This window comes from Alosa alosa, chromosome 14 (assembly GCF_017589495.1).
Source record: "Alosa alosa isolate M-15738 ecotype Scorff River chromosome 14, AALO_Geno_1.1, whole genome shotgun sequence".
In the NCBI taxonomy this organism is placed as follows: Eukaryota; Metazoa; Chordata; class Actinopteri; order Clupeiformes; family Clupeidae; genus Alosa; species Alosa alosa.
This window is the reverse complement of record NC_063202.1, coordinates 29,045,420-29,059,262: the sequence shown is the minus strand read 5'-3', so window position 1 is coordinate 29,059,262 and position 13,843 is coordinate 29,045,420.

Genomic DNA, 13,843 nt, shown 5'->3' with positions numbered 1-13,843 from the left:
TATGTATTTTTACTTAAGTATTTTATGTCCAAAAAGAAAAATAATCAATAGGTACTTAGGATTTTAACAAATAATCAAAACAGTAATAAAGTGGGCCTTATGGGGAGAATCATGGGCAGTGGTGCAGGTGCGTCTCGGAGGGGGTCACTGATTTTACACTTCTCAGAGGAGGCCTGCACTGGACCTTACTCCCCCAGAGTGATGTATGACTTTGGCCCTGCTGAGGACTGGGAGAGTGTGGGTTAATGATGTTAGGAAATTGGGACAAACGGGGATAAAAAAAAAAAGGGGGGGGGGGGGCAATTTTTTTTTTAGCTCGAAGGACATAAAGCGCCACCCGTCATTACCCACTGTTACTCTGCAGAATGTCGTGTGGGCTCCGCGGTGCTCTGAAATATGTGTTGGCTTAAATGCTCTTTAGTGAGAGCTATTGTTTAGGTATTTTAGAACATGACTGACCTCTTTTTTCCAACAAGGTTTTGTAAAATACACTGTTAGTGTGTAATAAGCCGTTAAGCGCATTAGTGACAATCAGCTGTGGAAATATCAGTTTTTTTGTTGAATTAGCCCTGACGACTTTGCTCCTATGAAATGTGAATGATGCTCTTGCTTGTGACAGGGGTTGGCCAAATATAGGTGTACCCTTAGGCACATTCTAGCAAGGGGCTTTGCCACTTAGGAGTTCTCCTTGTGGTTGTCTGTTGACGTCAATTCTAATCCCAAATGTAAACAGTTTTTTTAGGGCATGCATTTTTTATAACTTTACTAATCACAGTCGTTAACTTTAATCTCGCGGGTCTTTGTGCGGTTGTCTTAGCAATTCCCTCAACCTGAAAGTGGATGGATGAGTCAAAATGAGATTACCATGCACACAAAAAAATCTGTTACTCACCATACTGTACAGCACAGCCACTCTCATCCCTCCATCTCTCATGCTGTGATTTGAAGGATATAAAGATGCTGGCCATTATTTTTCATTTTTTCCTGATGTACATTGTCTAATCCACTTGAAGCCCTGGGAAGTCATTACCCTTCCATTGTTTAAAAAGGACAAAGAGACATGAAACATGGCTGGACACACAAGCTCCTGGGGGAGGCTATTGTAGTCACGCTTATAAATTACAAAGCTCACTGAGTCTGTGTCACTAGAGCATTGATATACAGCGACTGTGATTAGCCTTTGACCACTTAGCTACATATTAGATTAAAAGCAGCTGCTAACAATTACTTTACCCCCTTAAGAACACTATTGGTTCACTGAAATAATGCCTTAATAAGCCTGGCCCCCCTAATCTAATTCTATGCAGAACAACTCAAAATGGTACAGTCAATAAATCAATTACATTTCATATGTGAGTTTCTACAGCCTATAAAACCTGCAGTGTGCACTGCTGCTGTTGTGCAGGGTAGCCTTCTTTATTGTAAACTGTTCAGAATTGCTCTCAGAAGCATTTTACTTGGCATCTTTTATGGTCTTTGTTAAAATGAGCGTATTACTCATTTGCCTAAAGAAATAGTCTGTGGGGCTTCCTAATCCTGGGGGATCAGGCTGTTTGACGATGTGCCATTAAAATTCAATAGCATTTAGTCATTACATTTACATGGCCAGAAACTGAATCTCAGCCAGGTCATGTAGGTTGATAGGAAGCACAATCTGTATCAAGTTAAAGTCACAAACTATCCCACAATTTTTCAACTCTCTACAAAAACAATCTCTTTCTAGTTCATCATTCTCGCAAGGCACTGCAGGTGATATTGAAACCTATATAATAAAAGGAATCGATGATTAACAAGTTATATCCTGTTTTGTATTTTGTTTTGGCTGTGGGATGTTATTGACTCCATTGCCTTTGATTTCTGAAGGCTGGCTCTGCAGTCCCAGGCAGCCCTGCATCTATGGCTGGAGAGTTAGCAAAGGTTCGGTGCTTCCTCAGGGAGAAGAAATGAGGACACTCCGTCACTATCAGCCCAAGCCTGAAAGCAGTTTAATCACCACTGCACAGTCAGCAAGTCTAAGACAATCATAAAAATATAGAGAGCTGTATGTACTAAAAGGGAGAGGTCAACAAATAGCGTTCATGAATATGAGCGGTACATCTTTCCCTATATGATTGTACAGAGGGGGGGTCATGGTCACCGCATGCTTTAATATCTGCTGATACTATTTCTGTCCACAGTAGCAGGGCATGCATGAGTAAAAATAGCACATCAGAGATCCATGTACAAAATCTTAAAATGATAAGGAAATGTGAATTTTATGGTGAGTACTGTTTTTAATTGTTATTTTGGAATATGAGTCTTTAAAGTGTGTGGCTTTCTGGATGCATATTTACATTTTGGGTCACTTATGCATGCTTACAGTACAACATTCGCAAAAGTCTGTGTGTCTGATTCTGTAGGATCATATGCAGCACACATTGAGGCATTGTACACTTTTGGCTTTTTGTGGTTGCTGTTCTATGAGTTGCACATAGACATAAGTGCCTCTGTTTAATCACGGGGTCCTGTCGGCACTGGACCACTGGTCAGACGATGACCAGTGTTGGCTATGATTAAACACTGTGTCAAGGTCATATTAATGTTCATGTTCAACCTCACCATTCAGCTTTGCTGTGCTCTAAGTTGGAGTCAACGAAGTAATATTTCAGTGGTATATCACATCAGTTATATTGCATTGTGAAGACTGGACGAATAGAGTGGTGTGATGGACATCTCCTTTTTAAAACTTTGAAAGCTTTTATTATTGACTTCAAAGTGTTGTTCAGCAGAGTGAGTCCCAGAACAGAAAACAGCACGCAGCTCTTATGCTGTTCAGTGATAACACAACTTCCTTTCAGTAGAAGGTTGCTGTAGAGTGTTGAGGCCTGTTGGCGTAAAGGCAAGATCAGACAGGAGGCGGTTTGCCCTTTGTAACAAGTGTGGTGCGCCATGTTTTAATAAAAACATGAATGACGTCGGAAGCTTTTTTGTTTGGAAATGTAACTTTTTTTCAATTCACGGTGCTCAGGGCGCCTTTGGAAAAACGGCAGGCAAAATGCTTACTGCCAATGCAAAACAACAGAAAAAATACCTCTAGTCACAAAGGCAAAGGGGACAAACTTTAACATTTTTTAGGACAGTGGGACCCCATATAAGTAGAGTGCCTAGTGACCTGAAGATGTGAAAACAGAAGTTACCATGACATTGCCTTATCTCCATCCTGACACCCAGCCACTTTGTACATGTCTTAGATTTATAATGTTTGAATACAGAATTAAACTCTTATGATATGTGTACCCTCACATTGCAGCTGTGTGGGAACATGCACCCTGTTTTCTATTGGGAACTCAAAATAGACGAGTTGCTGATCTTGTCCATCATTCCGTCACAGCAGTGTGTGACTGCATTGTTTTAAAAGTAAGGCATTCACTTGGCACTTTGATTTTATGCAAGGACATGGATGGATATTGAAGGACAAAGATGCCAGAGACCTCAGCATTTCACCTTAAGGAAAACCCAGTGAAACAGTGATTAGAAGTGACTCTGACAGTGCCAGTTATTTTACCCTCACACCAAAATAACTCAAAACATGGCAGTATCAGTAAAGCTGAATGTGCAGTATTAAACATGATTCACAGCTGCAGCATTAGACCCTGGAGAGAAAGTGAACAGTAAGGATGGCGTAACAAGTCTACCATCCGTTTTTCTCCTCACATATGCAGAGACCTGTATGGGGGAATATGAAAATACACAGCAGGCTATATATCACCTTATAGACAACTCCCAAGAGCAAAAAACAAATAGCAAAAATAGCAACCTTTTAAAGTACAGATACAGTACACTTTGAACCAGCTTCAAGAAATTTACCATATATTAGGATACCTTTCTTGTTCTTTCCATTAATTTAAAAGAGTAGAAATAGTCTCTCAATCAGGCTCAAGCTGAATTAGTGTAAAAACCTCTCCATCCTTATAAGATGTGACTAAATTAAAATCACACGCTATGTTAAAATCAAAAAATCTGAGAGCCATTTGGTGTTACTATTAATATGCTGTCGATTCACCCCGAGCACTTATGACTGTCTGTCTCATTGAAAGCATTGTGACAGGCCACGTCTTTCGATAAATTCTAGTGCAGCAGTACTCACCACAACACTTCTAGGGTGTGATTTAATCCTTACTTAAATCATAACACAGCAAATTTGTATTGATCCATGCAGCATGCAGAGCATAAGATGTGGCTGTCTATAGTTTATATTCTGTGCAGCAACACATAATGAGGAGCAAAATGTTTGGTGAGCATACATCAAACAAAGAGTGAATTTAAAAGACTGAACTTGATTTTACATACTTTAATGTAAAATAGAATAATGTCACACTGACTTGCAATGCTGCAAATGATTTAAGGGACGTGCATTCCATACTCCACATACCATAATACATGACTTCACGGTTAACAAGGACAACATAAACAATATGTGGAGGGCATGGGTGTAAACATCTATGTATTGCTCACATTTTTTATCTGGTGCCCTGAGGGAGGAATCACAGCAGCAAGTGATCATAGGGCACGATAGACCTCAGTACATAAAGCTATACCACACGTCCAGTCACTGCAATTCAATGCAAGCTTGTTGAAATGAACATGTCAAGGACAGCCAAGGTAATCCATAACTCATTTATGCCATCTTGCCTGTAACAAAGATTGTGAGCAATAGGTAGGCACACTAGACATTTTGATGGCTTAGTGCATGTTGCTATTTTGTGCTACGTATTTATTCTACAACATGTCGACAGTACTGGAAGACTGCCTGATGGTAGCTTTCATGGCAGTGGAGCCCCTAGGAGCCCCTAGCTGTATTATACTGTTTAGCATTTCACATCATGTTTTATTGCACTGGCATTATACTGTCCATCTGTCCATCCATCTATCCATCCATCTATAATTGCACTGAACTCAACACACAGCTTTGCCTTTGGTTCTTCTGACATTTATCTGACATTTGTGGGTAGGGATAGACACCTACACACTGAAATGCTATTGGTAGGCCTATCTAATCTCATCATACGATGGGCAAGGGTGAACAAAAACACTAACCAGACAGGGAGCAACATATAGCACATGGACTGGTTAGGGATATAACTGTGGATCTTTGAAACCGAATAATGACGGTTGCCACGCTCTTCACGTTGAATGATCCTATCGTTCTACCTATCCTCAGGACTTTTTAAATTAAAAAATCAATGTGACTGAAGTTTGGCTCACCTACACTTGGTTAAACATCTCTTTCTCTTGTCTGGATTGCCTCAGCCTGAAAGATCCACAGTTATGGTCGTAACACACATCTTCTGACCTCACTCAGATGTCACCATTGTCTTCACCTTGAATGACTCACCTGTAGGATCATGAGGAACAGAAGGCTCCATGCCTTCACTCAAGGGGAGTAGGGGGCCACTGCTGCTGCTGCTGAAATCACACCTAACAACCTCTAAAATTGAGCCATTTTCAGCCGCCTGCCGAGACAAAACTGTTCCAGCAAGGTTAAAAGTTTCATGACTCTCTGAAGCGTAAGTGAAGCGTAAGTGTCATTATGAGAAAGTTCAGGCACAGACCCACAAACAAGCATCCCTAAGGCTTATATGTGATTGATGAACCTCGTATTCTGCACAACCTGACTGCGATTTGAGGCACAGACTAGCCAGTCATCTAAATAAGGCAGTGACATTAAACTGGATATTTGAAGGAGGTGTGCAGTAGATCTAACCTGACTCTCGCCAGATGAATTTCGTTCTGCCTAGCTCCACTCATCCATCTGGGACCAATCCATTGGAGTGTTGCTTCAGAAGGCTGGGCCTAATCAAAAAATGCTTGCATATGATTGAATAAGCCACTTGTGATAACAGTCTCACAGTCGCTTCTACGCTATGTCACATCTATGAAACTCCCGCCCTGCGTCCTGATTGGCTGTACCATAAAATCTGGTGCAGAAATCACTCTCAATGGAAGAGGTCCCAGATGGATGTGAGTGAAGCTAGGCGGAGCTAAGCGGAACGAAATTCATCTGGCGAGAGTCAGGTTACAGTAGATCAACAAGTGAGTTGGAAAATACATGTGAAGTCGGAAGATTTTGCGGTACCTGAAGGAGCTCATTCCAGTTTTAGTATGTCAAGCTAGCCTAATGCCATGAACAGGTTTAACGAGACCAGATTTGGATATCCTCTAGAATGTCCATATGGATATTTTCCTCAGGTAATGTCAAGTTAGCTGATTAGCAAGTTAATTAAGCTAACATTGAATGTTAGCTACCAGGCAAATTTGTCGTCAACATCAGGATGTTGGGGATGATTTAAGTTGAAAATGTACAATGGACAATAGATTAACATAATTTGTTGAATCCATTGTTAAGTAACAAGCTGAAACCCAACTGAGACTTAAGAGTATCTGAACTTAAAGCAACACCAAAGAGTTTTTTGCACCTTAAAATAATGTTTCCAAAATCGTTTCAGTGGTTCATCAACTCGTAACAGGGTGAACGGCACTTCTGCATTCGCCTCGCGGCCCTCTATCGGCTATAACCGCACTATGTAAATTTGCCAGATCGGGTAGCGGATCTGTAGTTCGATGGAATGAGACATAAGAAACTACAAATTTGACTTGCATCTGAAGTCGCAATACATCGTACTTTCATAAAATCATGCAACATATTCTACCTTGTCTGTGGACATTGTTATTTGCAAAGCCGGTGCTGGATAAACAAATAGTGCGTTTGACAGGGGAAAAGTTCTTTGGTGTTGCTTTAAATCTTGAATGTAGGGGCGGTAACCTTAAGATGCCCATTCTTTTTGACAAAAAGCCTCAAGTTCCCATACATTCTTGGGTCATCCTGCGTGAACTACATGCTTAAGATATCTGGCTCAATGATATCGAAGTCAGGAAACAATGATGGAACCTTCATTTATTTCTACCATAGCCACTTCACTTATTTCTACTGTAGCTACAGTAGCCTAGCTACTTGGCCTTGTGTGTCGGATCACTGTCATTTTAGAAAGTCAAAGTGCGTCCCATGCGCAGGATGGAGTGTAAAATGTCTATCAGTATTTTTTTATAACATGCTCATCTTTCCATCAATTTGGACTAAATCTCCTGTGCCTTTGTAGCACACCCCACAAAACGATCACCTCCAAGAGAATTAGCCTACCTCCATGCTTCACAGTGGGGATGGTGCTTGTTGGAAGGCCTTGTTGACTCCTCTCCAAGCATTTAATTCATGGTTGTGACCATAACGTTTAATTTTAGTCTCATCACTCAATATGACTTTGTTCCTGAAGTTCTGAGGCTTTTCTATGTGCTGTTTGGAATAAACAGCATTATTGTGGATCTTGAAACAGTCACACCACTTTCTTGCAATCAAGCCGCTACTTCAGCTGAAGTAGCTTGAGGCTGTCTTTGCATCCCAGCCAATTTTCCTGTCAGTTGAAATCTTTGTTGGTCTGTCGGACCGTGCCTTGGTTTCAACAGAACCAGTAATTCTCCACTTGTTTATCAGACTTTGAACACTACTGACCAGCATTTTCAGCTTTTTATATCCTGTCCTTATTTAAACGTATATATCCTTATGCTCAACTTATATTTCTTGAAAATATTTTGACAGTTGTTTTGCTTTCCCCATGGCTAGCAAAGTCAGTGCAGCCCTGGGTGAAATGTGCAGTGGTCTCACAAGAGCTACGGAACTCATTGACTATTTAGGCACTAGCCTAATTATAATCAAACATGCCATAGGTGTGGAAACTTACCGTTAATCACAAATAACCTGGGTGTGTCAACTTGTTTGTAGATTATCAGACCCAACATTCAAGGTTATGCAAACTTTTGATCACAGCCATTTGGATGATTCCAGTTATCATTATAACAGTATAACAGTAAGTGATAATAAATGACCTCAACTGATCACTATCCTCAAATAAAATGGAGGTTTTCTACATCATCTATTTTCCAAAAACATACCTAGACTGCAATATCAAATATCATACCCATGGAGTTCATCGTTCACATTATTATTTGTTGAGGTTTTTAAAGGTTGATACTACTGGTATATGCCGGTGTGCGGTAGTAAATAAGACCAGACACATGGCAAACAATCCTTTTAAAATAAGTTATTTTAATACAGAACCTTTTTTCACATAGGTACACTTGACATGCTTCATGAGTTTCTCGTATGGTGATCATGCATACTCACACAATTCAATGCAGGTTGGGAGAACCAGCTGCCAGTGTTACTGTAAGTTGTGTGTGAGCTACATGATTTTATAAATCAGATTAGTTTTATAGATGCTCAGAAGATAAAAGGATGGTATCGTTCAAGGAGAAGGCCATGGTGACAGTTGAAGGTGTGATCGAAATAGCTTCTAACTTTCGGTAAGTTTAACACAAGCAGGGAAACACAATATACATTTACTTTATTGAACTTAACTCACTCACACTGCATTATGGGTTAAAACTACCACTAAACTAAAACTATTTCCCTCATGCACACATACTGTACCCCATACTACTATATGTGGGCTAATGTAAAGATAAGATATAATGTAAAGATATAAAGTTAAGAGTAATTTGTTTACTAAACAGGCAGACAAGAGGACAACATGGAAAAGAGCAAAAATCTGCTTATGAAAGTCAGAGTACTGTATCAGGTGTGAGTTTTGCAAATAGCTTTCACTGTTTTCACTGTGAAATACATTATGGGAGAGGGGCTGAATTTAAATGTAGGCTATGTTATGGACTTGAGCCATGACACGCATGCATTAGTGTCAGAGGGAATCAGCTGAGCCGAGGACTCTCAATCCGTCAGATGATGTCATCAAGTGCATAGAAAAGGCCCTGTCACTCTCATTATTCAAACTCATGAAAGACCTGTCAGTGAAAGACATATCAAACCTTTTCTCTAACCAGCTCCCTTTTAATTACCAATTAGTAAGATAAAACATGTCAGATCCCTGGGAAATCCCCACAGAAGAAAGCAAGGCAGTTCAGAAGTGACCATTCCAATCTGCTGGACACTTGCTCGGTCATTCACACTGTTAAACGATTTCAGTTCCACTAGTTGTGTTGTTGCTTAATACATTATGTCATTACATTCACTGTTGCATAAAATGATGCTTTTCATTGTGCTCCACATGGACTATTGGTCCATACATTATTGAACTCTAATAGAGGGAACCACGTTTTCACCAATTCCATCCACAGCTGTGTCACTGTTAGGTCAAGGCTCCAAATAAATTCTGGAATCCTTGATCATTTCTGTGATACCACACAATCTCCTTGAGATTGGTGAAGTTTTCTTTCTCCCCCTCTCCTGTGCTCAGAATGTACAGTAGTCAGACAGACAAGCAAAGCAGCAGGGTTATATTCATGCTCCGTATCTGGAACTCTGTTATGCAAAGACCCATAGCAATCTTTATCTCTGGCAGCAGTTGTTCACACAAACACAAAAAAAGCAGTTCACTGCAAAACCATAAGAAACCAACATTTCCGTTCCAAGCCAAAGAAGCAGGGAGAAATATTTGTTGATTATTTAAATAGGTCTTTTCAACGTATTCCAGACATTTAAATTGGACTTTATCAGTGAGTTGCATATGGATGAAATTATTCACATACTTTTACAGCAAAAAGCCTAAACATGACTTAAGTATAAAAACATGGAATGAAAGATGAAATACACATCCGCATCATTTACAGGTGCTCATTTTGTGCCCTCATATGCACCATAAACACTGCCTGACCTACTGATGCACACAAAAGCAATGTGCCTACTTGATATTCATCTAAATCCCACCATTCATCGAAATTGGGTATGGTTAAAATAACAGAAAGACCACACATTTGGAGTGCAGCGCCTCAGCCCCTTTTCCAATAAGAGACAGAGTGAATCATCCAGCAGCAAAGATTTTTGACTGACAGTAGAGTATGTTTCTTTACACTGCAATGTGGATGAAGGCAAGCTCTCAGGATAGCGAATCAGCTATCTTATCTACAAATTCTTAGGGTTCTTAGGTAATACCCTCAGATAAATCCCAGTCAATGAAAGACACTGGCATTTGCCTGGGACTCCCACAGCATCAACAAGGATCAAAATGATGGTGGATAGCACTTATCTGATTACATAAACCGTTAATCAAAACAAAACAAAACACCAATCAGTATTACTTAAAGTTCTCTTAATCTTTACATAAGCATGTTGCATAACCAAACTGTCTGTGTCGATAGTTGTTAAAATTGCAAATAATTATCACCAACTTCCATTCTTCCAAGTCAGCACTAAATGCAAGTAAATTAATAATTGATCCACGTACATGGGGAACCCTTTAAAAGTGACCTTTATTTTGAGTCATTGCAAACTGTACAAAGTACTCTGACATGAATCAATGCAGAAAATCTGCTGAGTTGGCTTTTCTAGTCCTGAGGGATCTAGTGACATACAGGCTGATGGGTCAGTGTGACAGTGTGAGGTACTAGATATGGTTCTCTTAACCGGTTGAACAGAGCCATCAGAAATATCTGCTAGGCCATTTTCTATTTCTTATAAGGCAATGCTGAAGAGAAAAATATGTTTGATATTAATGCTAATGACAACCACATTCTATGAGCATTCTTTTGCATTCCTTAAGGTCCTCCTGAAAAGTGAATAAATGAATGGCTTGATGGAGCAAGATTTGTACAATATCATAGATGTATCATAGATGAGACCCGTATGATACTGTATGTCATCGCTTAGGGTATATTGTCTCAAAGTGTGCCCATAATTGATGTGACTTGATGCTTTTGAGATAAGAACCAATGTTTGAGCTAGAATGTGTTTATTATAACCAGTAAAATTGTGCTTAAATGTCTGGACATAAAATTGAATTGCAATCTTATGTGGCAGATTGCTGGATCTGGTGATATTGAAAATAAAGCAGGCCAAAAACATTAGTGCAAAGATACCTTATAAATAGCTGACATGTATAACAGTGCTCTGAAGTTGATCCACTCGACACTTGTCTCCTGATGCCTGTGATTTGACCTGGTTTACTTGTACCGGGTTTCAGCACCCTGTTATCTCACAGTAGACACCATATGATGACCATATGGCACTTAATTTCTGCCGTGATTCCAAGGCCCTTAAGGTCTGATGACATCCCAGGGCTCTGAAATGAATATTTGCCCATCGGCCTACTTGAGTCATTTCTTATGAAGACAGTCAAGTGGCTACTTTACACTTTACTATTTCAGAGTAAGCTACACACCTGCTTTAAATTAAGTATCTCCCATAGGGCCTACCTAATAAATAATTTAGAAGGAATTATTTTAATTCTGTGTTATTTTTTTAGGAATTATTTTTCCTTTTTTATTTCTTTCCTTTTACAGCATTACCTTTTTCATAACTCCAGCCTGGTGTTTTAATGTTGGAATCTTTGTTATTCTCTGTTGCTCATACAGCTGATTACAGCCACAGGAGCACTCTGTGGCCACACACGTCTGAGAAGGTGATTGATGACTCCTTGCTCCAGCTCTGGCATATAAAACTCTCTGACCAATTTCTGTAATATGAATCTGCTGAATATGAAAATTAATCTGAATCTGAAATGGCACTTCCAACACCCATTGTTCATGCATCACGGCTTGAAGGTCACGCTGAGTATTGCTCAGAATGCAGGTATTGTTTTTAGGCGAGTTTTGCAAGGTTTTGAAATGCCAGTCCAAAGTGTGGTTTTGTGTAATGCATGGAATGGAATGCCTCTTGCGTTTGTCACTTGCTTTTTGCGTGGTGAATAAATAGTGGCTATGAGAATGTGAGGATGGCCTCATTAGCTGTCTCTAAACACCAACATACCAAACAATGGATTTTAGTCTGTCTCCATCCCCACTCTCATATTTGTTTGGAATAATGTATGTGATATTTATTTACCATGGAGGCCATTTTGTTTCAGTCACCCTCATACACAACCCTGCATGGGTTTGTGCTAAATTCAGTTCTAGCACCTGGTATCCATAAAGGCATGAGAAGCTATGAGTATTAAACTTGATATGACACTATTTACTGTATGGAATGTCACACCAAAAGGAGATGCAACGTTGATGTGATGTCAGAATCAATGTCAACAGTGACGCTCTATCTTATTTGGTATTAGGACCAATCTAACGAATGTGGACTGAATCTAATAAATGCAATGAACAGAACACTCTATTTCTGCAGTATTTGCTCTGCAATATTATTCTGCCAAATTGTCATGTAAACAAAGAAGGTCTTTTCTCAGTCTCATTGCTGATGAGACACTAGTATGCACTGTAGTCGCGCATTAGTATTTGGGAGATAGAATACAGCACGCACCTGTGTAAGAGAGCATCATTTAGGTGTGGGGTCTTGTGTCTGGCACTGAAATGCTCAGCTGGGTCTTTGAGACTGATACTGATTTGTAGTCTAGACTGTACCCATGTCTACTCACGTGTGTCTGAGCAAGAGGGGGAGATGGGGGTTGGGGAGAGTGGTGCAGGAGAGAGGAGAATGCAGTGCAGAAGGATGTCACCAAAAGAGTGCTGTGTTTAAGAAGGACTGTGTGTCTTGTTCTTTGGTAGTAGGAGTGAAGACTGTTGGAATATGCAGCGTCTTGGCGAAGTTTAGTTCTGGGAATACGGTTATTTCCTTTCCATCTGGTTACGCAAGAATGGAGATGTATGAGGAGGAGTGCTTTGAATGAGCAGTTTCCTTTTTTCTGTCTGCGGTTCCGATGCTAATTCACAGGGGGGCTGCATGTTTTGGGAAGAGTACAGTGGTTTCCCCCACCATCTGCTAGTCCTTTTCTTCCGAGGGTTGTCTCAAATAAAGAGCAGATGAATTTGGATGAAACTGTCATAAGCCACTCCACCTAGACCAAGTCTGTAGCATGGGACTCAAAATAAAAAGGTTTTATTTGGATCTGCAGTCAGAGTTTGGAGATGTTTTAATGTCATGCTCACAGTGTTAAAACAAACTATAGAGTCTTGTGCAGTATCTTCACAAAATGACCTTCAGATGAATACATTTTCTGTGATAATTAGTGGTTGGTGATTGTGGTGATATGGCTATTTGATGATGACACTAGGCAAAGCCTTTTAAGAGTTAACTTGACAAGACTTTTGTTCACAGTGTGATCTCATAACAATTGCCCACATTCTAAGAACACTTAAAAATAGTTAAAGCAGCACGATGTTGGATCTCCCCTTTTCTTCAGTTTTAAACACACTGGGTTCCCATTTAGCGCCAATGAAAAGGCTCACTCATGCTCCTGCCCCCGACCGTGCAACACCAGACTTTCTGGGCACGTATCGCCTATGTCAGAGAGTCCATTCTCCTTATTGCACATAAGTCTGGCATCAAAATGAGTTTTGAGATGGTATTTTCAGGTAAAGAAAAATACATTGTGTTGCTTCAAAAGTTAAGGGAGAAAGAGGAGAAGTAGAGAGATTCAGTGACGCTTACAGGACCACAAGAGTGTGAGCATTACTGTTGGTTGGAAACAGACAGTGGTGTTTGCCTAAAACAGTTGTGTCTGGATTTCCACTGCTCGAAACAACACATCTCAGCAGTACACCGTTTGTCATCAAACTCAGAAATACCCTTCAATTTTGCCACTCACAAATGTGAGATGTCATGGGTAGTTTTAATCAATTCTCGACTCACAGGGAGGAAATTACGTATGGTAAAACTGAAATATGTGAAATCCCAAATGAGCACTAAAGTCCTTATTGATTTCCTGTTCCTCCAGGCAACAGACATAGGAAGGAAGATATGGAACATTTTGTTGTCGGTCCTTGCCTCTTTTTCACCCAGTAACATGCTTAGCAATGA